At 56.4% G+C, this 9,246-nt stretch overlaps 1 long non-coding RNA gene across 1 annotated transcript; it reads left to right on the top strand.

Moving 5' to 3' along the window:
- The first annotated feature begins 2,816 nt into the window (after window positions 1–2,816).
- On the top strand, window positions 2,817–5,468 carry LOC131277081 (uncharacterized). The gene is made up of 2 exons (XR_009184281.2): window positions 2,817–2,897; window positions 4,592–5,468. It is a non-coding gene; the product is annotated as an uncharacterized lncRNA (long non-coding RNA).
- The last annotated feature ends 3,778 nt before the right edge of the window (window positions 5,469–9,246 follow it).

Consider the following 9,246-nt stretch of genomic DNA (forward strand, 5'->3'; position numbering starts at 1 on the left):
CGGTGCCTTTGACCCCACATCCCGTTTTCTCTGTTCTGTGGCAGTTTTCAGATCACTGAAGACCTTCCCATGAGTTTTCAAAGTGGAAGCAGGTGCGCCATTGGGACAAGCCACCCACGCTCGCCTTGCTGGCCACGCAGTGGGCAACTGTCCCATGGGATTATTTTTTGCTTCCTCTGTGTTTCGAGGTGAGCGAGGATTTGGCTGTGTGTTCCACATTCAAGTTCAAGCTTCATCATCAGCAATGTAACTCTGGTAATAACGGGCTAATATTTCTAAAATCCAACGTCTGCTATGACCATCCACTTGAAGATATTTATTAGTTCTACTTATAGAGAAAATGGAGCTATACGCTCATTCGGTGCCATTAAAAGTGAGGTACAGTACCTATGGGAACTACTCACCGCACCAATGTCTCTCTTTCCTGCTTGCAGGAACTTACGATGATTCATTTTGAGTGTTTTTGTTGCAACTAATTCCCTGACATATTTCAGTGTTGTCCCTCACTCCCAATAGAAATGCCCCAATAGTTTGTTATCCAGACTGTTTCAAATCGGGAGAGCTGCTCTGGATTCAAGTCCGACGGGATTGCTTGCTTGAACTTTGGACTGTGAACAGAGCCGTCCAGGTGTAGCATTAAATTCCCAGCAGAACACGGCCTGCTCTGAATCGTCCATCTGGTTTGGCCACACAGTCTCCAAGCTGTGCTGCATTTACAGGGGGGAAATCAGGGAAATTAGACATGAAGGAGAACGATCTGCTTGGACAAGTGTCAAGGGTATGAGAATTACCCAAAGGGGTAAATGGTGTTTAAATTAATATGGGAAACGGATGTGGCTCAGGCAACTGGGCTCCCGCCTACCACTGGGGAGGTCCCTGGTTTGGGTCCTGGTGCCTCCTAAAGAAGACAGCAAGCTGACGTGACGGGCCAGCATGGCAGGCTGACACAAGACACAAGAAGAAAAAACATAATGAGAGACACAACAAAGCAGGGAGCAGAGGTTCCTGGTGCCTCCTAAAGAAGACAGTGAGCTGACACATCGGGCTGGCTCAGCGAGCTGATACAACAAGATGACGCAACAAGAGACACAGGGAGGAAAAACAATGAAAGACACAATAAAGCAGGGAGTGGAGGTGACTCAAGCGCTTAGGCACCTCCCTCCCGCATCGGAGGTCCTGGGTTTGATTCCTGGTACCTCCTAAAAAGAAACAAGGAAGATGAACAGACACAGCAAATGAAAAACAACAGGGGGGTGGGGAGAAATAAATAAAATAAATCTTAAATATAGGTACATATGTGCCCCAGGCATTTCATGTTCATGAGAACTGGGCCCCATCTCTGTGCAAGGGGGGATTTAAAACAATAGAACCGTGTTCCCGAGACCCTCCGCCAACCAGGCAGAGATGCTGTTCAGCCGTCAGTGACCCGGTTTATGTGCAGTGGTCAAGTGACTGGAAACTTTGCCAACCACGCACCTGCCCTGGGCTATGCGTGTCCAAGGCAGCAGAGGCGCCTGGCGCCGGCCGGGGGCTCCCGTTCCTCCTTGTTGCCCCAATGTCTCGCTCCGCCCTTGGTCGGTGGCCAGGCCCCGGGAGAGGGAGGGCAGCGCTGCTCGCCTCTCTGTGCCGTGGCTCCCCGCTGTGACACGGGGCGGAAGACGTGGCTTCCGAGGCCTCGGGGTTCCCGCTGCGCTTCGAGCAGGCAGAGGGCTGTTTCGGCTCTTGGCCGAGGCTCTCCAGCCTGTCTGAGGATGACCTCCACGCCCTGGACCACAGGAGGCAGGGAGGAAGAGGAGTGGAGTGGATACAAACGCTCCCAGGACAACTGCCGGACAGGTCAGGGCTGTGCCGGGAAGAGCCCCCGGGTGCCAGGGCTGGCAGGCCCCGGCCCATGCCCGGGCAGAGTGCACAGCCCAGAGCCCCCAGCGCCCGCCCGTCCTCTTCCCCACGGGGCAGCCGGCGTCCGCAGGACCTTAGTTCTTAGGCCAGGCCAGCACGGCCGCCGCTCGCTGATCGCGGAGCTGCCTCAAGATGCACCCGGCAGGGCCGGCGTGTCCCAGAGCTGCAGTGTCCATGAGAGCAGCCCGGACTACATGTGGCCTTTTATTTATATTTTTTAAGGATTTATTTAATTTCTCTCCCCTTCTCCACCTCCCCTCCCCACCCCCCCTTTGTCTGCTCTGTGTCCATTCACTGCGTGTTCTTCTGTGTCCACTTGCATTTTCAGCAGCACTGGGAATCTGTGCTTCTCTTTGTTGTGTCACCTTGCTGCGTCAGCTCTCCACGTGTGCGGCACCACTCCTGGGCCAGCTGTGCTTTTTTTGTGCTGGGCGGCTCTCCTTGAGGGGCACACTCCCCACACATGGGGCTCCCCTACGCGGGGGACACCCCTGTGTGGCAGGGCACTCCTTGCGCGCATCAGCACTGCACATGGGCCAGCTCCACACGGTTCACGAGGCCGTGGGTTTGAACCCTGGACCTCCCATGTGGTAGGCGGGCGCCCTATCTGTTGAGCCAAATCCTCTTCCCTCACGGGGCCTTTGAAACCTAAATTTAAACTAATACATTTCCATGCATTTCAAAAGACAGTCCCTCGGTCACACTACCGCCTTTCAAATACTCAGTAGCTCCACGTAGCCTGTGGCTACCATACCAGACAGCGCAAGTTAAGAAAACGAGGACGTCGCCATCGTCACAGAAAACTTCCGGAGAGCTGTGTTCTGGAATGCGGCACGGTGCTCGCTTGTGAAAGCCATGTGAAGTGCCTCTCCCAGCCTTCCCTTCACCCTCTGTTTCCTTCCTTCCTTTGCTTGCAGTGAAATGTCCCAGGAAGACCTTCTTAGAAGGTGAAAGCGGCGAGACAGCTGCTTTCAGGACCCGCATCAAGCTTCGGCGAGGTACTTAGCATCTGTTTCAGCATCAGTAAAATGGGGATAGTAAAGCCACCTCCCAGGATCGTTGGGACGGTCAGATGGGCAATCACCATGAGGTCTTGGTCATCTCTACGCCCTGCGCAAATTCCCACCAAGTGAGGCAGAAAGAGAAAAGCGGGGGGAGCGTTCCTTTAAATTTCTGTTAGAAAAGAGGAGGCGGGGTCCTTGGTGGAACTGGCCATCTTCTGGAAGGGACTCGACGAAGACAATAAGGACATGTCCTTGGAGGTGGGAGATGCCCCCTCCTTCCCCTTCCCCCTTAGGAAGATTCCTTGAAAGCGTCACTGTCCTAGTGAGAGGCTGTCCCATGTTCCAATGCTGGGAGCAGGGCCCTCTGGCCCTTGGAACTGTGAACACCTACGCGTGATCCGAACTCGGCACCTCTCAGAGGTGAACAGGCGGCCACCACAGGGCCTCCGCCCCCAAGCAGGTGAGCCTTTAGCATCCTCCTCCTCCAAAGCCTGGGAGCGTGAGGTTCTGCCCAGGTGGCCTAGGCACCTTCGGGGCGTCTTAAAAATGCTTGACGATGCATCATGCTTGCCCAAGAACAAACAGGGGCTCCGCTGGCTTCTAGAGCAGTACGGAGAGCCCTTTCCTTGGCAGGTGTTTTACTCGCCTGGCAGGACCCAAGGAGGCTGAGTGTCCACCGTGGAATGGAGGCCCCGGGGAGAAGGCAGCCTCCGGAGGCGAGGGGCTCGGAGGCCGGGGAGGGGTGGGCCTCAGGGCGCCGCTCGCCCCCGGAAGGCCGGTGCAGCTGTGCGGCAGGTGCAGCCGTGCTGGCTGCCTGGGGCCCTCGAAGCCACAGCGCGGAACGAGAGGGGCTTACCAGGAGACTTGGCTGGTCCTGAAATCGCTGTAGTTACAGCACCTAAACCGCTAGCACGACAGACCCACCAGCACCCTATAAACGCTGCCACTTTTCCTCCAGAAGTCCATAAAATAACATTTCTGTCACAAGTTGCTGTCGTTTCTCTGGCTGCGTAAGCAAATACCGTGCCCAGGTCCTGGTTATGCGGTGGGAACATGTCCACTCACGGCTGGAGGTGGGGGACAAGTCCAGATCGAGGCGCCGCCCAAGCCTTGCTCCCTTCCTGGGGACGGCGGCCGTCCTGGGCTGGCTGCCCGTGACCTCGGTCCTGGCTCCTCCGTCACCCGGCGACGCGCACGGCGGCCTCCGCTGGCCTCCCTGTCCTCCGAGCCCCACTGGCTTTCGGCTCCTGCTTTCCCCCTCTGTGCCTTTCCCCCACTCCGTCTGAATTTCCTTTCGCTTATAAAGGACGCCAGGAGCAGGATTAAGACCCATCAACTGAGGGGGGCCCCACCTTGACCCCATCCAAAGGTCCAGCTGGCAGTGGGTTCGCACCCACAGGAATGGATTAAATCCAAGAGCCTGTTTTTCTGGGGACACATACCAGTGTTTTAGGGCTTTGCCTTATGTGAGATTTCAAATCACTGACCTGTAAGAGGAAGGAAGGGACGGAGGGAGGGATGGAGGGAGGGACGGAGGGAGGGACGGAGGGAGGGATGGAGGGCGGCAGGGAGGTTGGTCCTTAGAAGGAAGGTTCTTATAAGGAGCTGGGAAGGAGCCCCAAGTCGCACCATGAATTAGTGGTAGAAAAAGCTGGACGATGCTAAGAACGTGGTTCTCTTTTCCAAAGGGTCATGGGAGATGAACACAGACACAGACAGCCCAAGCCAGGAGCAGAGCTCGGAGTGAGGCCGCCCAATGGGCTGCAAGAAAAAAGGGCTGAGGGAAGAACGCGGAGGAACTCGCCGCCTCCTTCCAAAGCCAGGGCCCGCAAGTGGGCTCAACAAGCAAGTCCCAGACAGGAATTTGGACAAAACCGATGTCTCTGTATATTCCAGTCAGTATTCTTCTAGGCATTCTTAGTAGTTTTGGAATATTTGACAACTCTGTTGCATAATTATGTACTTCTGGCCAATTTTCCATTATTTTCTGGGGTTTTTTTCTTATTCATTTCCAGCCAACATTCCTGGTAGCATGTTGTTTATAATTACAAACTGTAAGGACATACATGTTCAACCACTGAGGATAGGCTGGTACAAACTAAATGTTAAATGATAGAGTTTTATTATTTTATTGTTTTGTCTTATTGTATAAGTAATGTACCATCATTGCAGAAATCACAAAACACAGACAAACAGAAGAAGAAAATAAAGAACAAGAACTTATGTGATCCCTCCTTCCTTTTGAACTCAGCCAATATCTGGTAACACTTTGGTATATAACTTTCTAATTCCTTCTCTGTCTTTCTCTCTCTGTACACACACGTGTGTGTGCGTGTATGTGTGTGTGCGCCATGTCCAGGGATACATATACTTTTTTCTACAAAAATTAAATCATTCTGTACATGTTTGATATTAACTTACCACAGTTTATATAAACACTCCACCAATTTTTAATCTTCTTTCACTTAATTCTCTTACTGTTGTAAGTTGCATTGTTCCAATATTTTGTTATTATAAACAGACATAATTGAAAGAAATGAATAAAAATTACAAAGCAAGAGAAAATAAGGTCTTGCAAAATTCTGAAAGAATGGATCTACGGGCAGCCAAGACCCTTGTATGGCTTTTGCCTCTAGGGTTTTCCCTTCCCCACCTAATACACCTGTGGTAGTTTGAGTCCTTTGTGTATCCCAGAAAATTATGTTCTTAGATTAATCCATTCCTGTAAGTGCGAATCTATTTTAGGTGGGACCTTTTGATCCGATTCAGTTAAAAGCCATGTGACAGTCTGAAGTTTATTTGTGAATTTCAGAAAAGATCGTGTTCTTTGAACTAATCCATTCTTGTGAATGCGGGGAGCCCTTTGATTACATTAGGTTCAGTTAAGGGACCTTTGATTAGGTCGCTTGAGGGCCTTTGATTGGACGATGTCAGTGAGGCATGACCCAGGTTGGGCCCCGCCCTCTCGCTGACGTCTTCTATAAACCGAGAGCTGAAGGCGGAATCACACACAGAAAGAGCCTCCACTCTGACCCTGCCGTGTGAGAGAAAGGAGCCCAGGACCGCCTGCTGTCCCAGGACAGAGAAGCCCCTGGAGGCTGAGAGGTCCCGAGGCTGTGGGTGCTCTAAGTCAGCAGAGCACAGGCACAGAGAGCCCCTAGAGCCAGGCCCACGGGGCAGCTCACAGCTGAGAAGATGAAGAAAGAGATGGCAGGCTGAAATGCCTGGGGGAGCTGCTCTAGGCTGCAGGACACGAGGGGAAGCTGGGCACTGCCCAGACGAGAGGGGGCGAGGGAGAGGAACCCCGAGGGCAATACTGAGCGGAAGCTGCAGCTGCCGGCGCCCCTCCTCCCATGTGCCGAGCTGGCGGTTTCCAGTTCTCTGGCCTCTGCTCAGTGGCCATGGACAGGGGGACCGCGGGGATCCACCTCCCCAGGAAACGGGAGAGAGGGGGACGCAGCCTGAGGCTGACTCAGCTCCCACCCACAGATGGGGTCTGCTGTGTCCCAGGAGCCCTTCCAGGCGTGGGGGTGCTGCCCGGGGAGCCAGTGAGGGGCTAAAGAGCTCCCGCCCCAGTCACCCTCCCTGCCGGCCGGGACTGGTCATTGAGGATGCAGAGGGGAGTGGAATGATTCCCTACCCGGGAGAAAGGAGGGGGCTGCCAGCAAAGGCTGGAGAACAGTCTCCAGGAAAGTCTGAATCACGAGGGTCTCCGCCTCCGGGCAGGAAGTGCCATCACCCTCTTCTGGTCAGTGTTGCAGCCCCCGCTTGACCAGGCTTTGAACTGAGAGGGTGGTCAATGAGCGCCATCTGCTGGCTGACCGGGGAAGTGCATGTAAGGAAATCAAATGAGAAAGAGAGGCTTTTTCCAACCTTTCCAGCCTTCCTCCCCAAGGTCCTTTGAAGCGGATTTGCAACCCTTTACTGGGCCCAAGGCCCAGATTTGAACAATTAACAGGGGCAATCCTAAAGACCCAAAACAGGTTGAACCAAGAATCAGAGAACAGCAGTAACAGCCTCTGCCACTAAATCCCTGGGAAAGAGAGAGAAATTGAGCCTCAGAGTAAACTTAGCATCATAATCAGATGCCAAGACATCAGCAAAAAAATCACAGGCCATACTAAGAAATGGAAGAACTGGCCTAAGCCCCGGCAGGAATATTACGCAGCTGTAAGAAGAAATGAAGTTGTGAAGCACATGACGACATGGATGAACCTGGAGGACATTATGTTGAGAGAAGCAGCCAGACACAGGAGGACAAATACTGTATGACTGCATTACTGTGAACCAAATATATTGTGTAAACTCATGGAGTTAACTATTACAATACGAGTCACCAGAAAATAGAATGAGGTGAGAGAATGGAAAACTGAGGGTTAACCTGTGCAGAACTGGTAAAAAGTTGTTTGTTAATCTTTGGAAATGAATAGAGAAGGTGAAAGCACGTCATGTTTGTAACTAGCAGAGCTATCACACGGGGATGACGGCGGTTGAACTAGGACCTTCGAGACGTCATTTCAGGTAAGGTGGCCAGTTGAGGCAGGCCTTAGTGCCGCACAGTGGAATCCTCAGAAGCAGAGGAAACTGGGCGAAGGAGAAGCCGGAAGTCAGAGAAAGCCCCAGGAGGTGGCCAAGGAGACAGACGGGCACGTGACGGGCGTGATGCCAGCCAAGGACACCCACGGCCTGCGGTCAGCCAGCACCCGGACCCTCAGCCCGGGAAGGCGTGGCCATTGAGAACTTGCCTTTGGACCTCTGGCCTCCAAACCATAAGACCAGGAATCCTTCAGCCATGTGGTGTTTGTCACAGAAGCCCTGGCGGACCGAGACCTGCTGTAGAGCAGGATACCACCCCCACAGCGACCGACCTGCTGGGCCCTGCCCCGCCCTCCACGTTCACCTGGTGAGGACCACCTGCCCTGCCCCGCCCTCCACGCACACCAGGTGAGGACCCCCCTGCCCTGCCCCGCCCTCCACGCACACCAGGTGAGGACCCCCCTGCCCCGCCCTCCACACACACCTGGTGAGGACCCCCCTGCCCCGCCCTCCACGCACACCTGGTGAGGACCCCCCTGCCCCGCCCTCCACACACACCTGGTGAGGACCCTCTGCCCCGCCCTCCACGCACACCAGGTGAGGACCCCCCTGCCCTGCCCCGCCCTCCACGCACACCTGGTGAGGACCCCCCTGCCCCGCCCTCCACGCACACCTGGTGAGGACCCCCCTGCCCGCCCTCCACGCACACCTGGTGAGGAACCCCCTGCCCCGCCCTCCACACACACCTGGTGAGGACCCCCCTGCCCTGCCCCGCCCTCCACGCACACCTGGTGAGGACCCCCCTGCCCCGCCCTCCACGCACACCTGGTGAGGACCACCTGCCCTGCCCCGCCCTCCACGCACACCTGGTGAGGAACCCCCTGCCCCGCCCTCCACACACACCTGGTGAGGACCCCCCTGCCCTGCCCCGCCCTCCACGCACACCTGGTGAGGACCCCCCTGCCCCACCCTCCACGCACACCTGGTGAGGACCCCTGCCCTGCCCTCCACGCACACCTGGTGAGGACCCCTGCCCCGCCCTCCACGCACACCTGGTGAGGACCCCCCTGCCCCACCCTCCACGCACACCTGGTGAGGACCCCTGCCCTGCCCTCCACACACACCTGGTGAGGACCCCCCCGCCCTGCCCCACCCTCCACGCACACCTGGTGAGGACCCCCCTGCCCCACCCTCCACGCACACCTGGTGAGGACCCTCTGCCCCGCCCTCCACGCACACCTGGTGAGGACCCCCCTGCCCCACCCTCCACGCACACCTGGTGAGGACCCCTGCCCTGCCCTCCACACACACCTGGTGAGGACCCCCTGCCCCGCCCTTCACAAACACCTGGTGAGGACCCCTGCCCCGCCCTCCACACACACCTGGTGAAGACCCCCCCGCCCTGCCCCACACTCCACGCACACCTGGTGAGGACCCCTGCCCCGCCCTCCACACACACCTGGTGAGGACCCCCCCTGCCCTCCACGCACACCTGGTGAGGACCCCCCTGCCCCACCCTCCACGCACACCTGGTGAGGACCCCCCCGCCCTGCCCCGCCCTCCATGCACACCTGGTGAGGACCCCCCTGCCCCACCCTCCACACACACCTGGTGAGGACCCCTGCCCCGCCCTCCACACACACCTGGGGAGGACCCCCCTGCCCTCCACACACACCTGGTGAGGACCCCTGCCCCGCCCTCCACACACACCTGGTGAGGACCCCCCCCGCCCTGCCCCACCCTCCACACACACCTGGTGAGGACCCCCCCTGCCCCACCCTCCACGCACACCTGGTGAGGACCCCCC

Source organism: Dasypus novemcinctus, chromosome 31, assembly GCF_030445035.2.
Source record: "Dasypus novemcinctus isolate mDasNov1 chromosome 31, mDasNov1.1.hap2, whole genome shotgun sequence".
Lineage (NCBI taxonomy): Eukaryota > Metazoa > Chordata > Mammalia > Cingulata > Dasypodidae > Dasypus > Dasypus novemcinctus.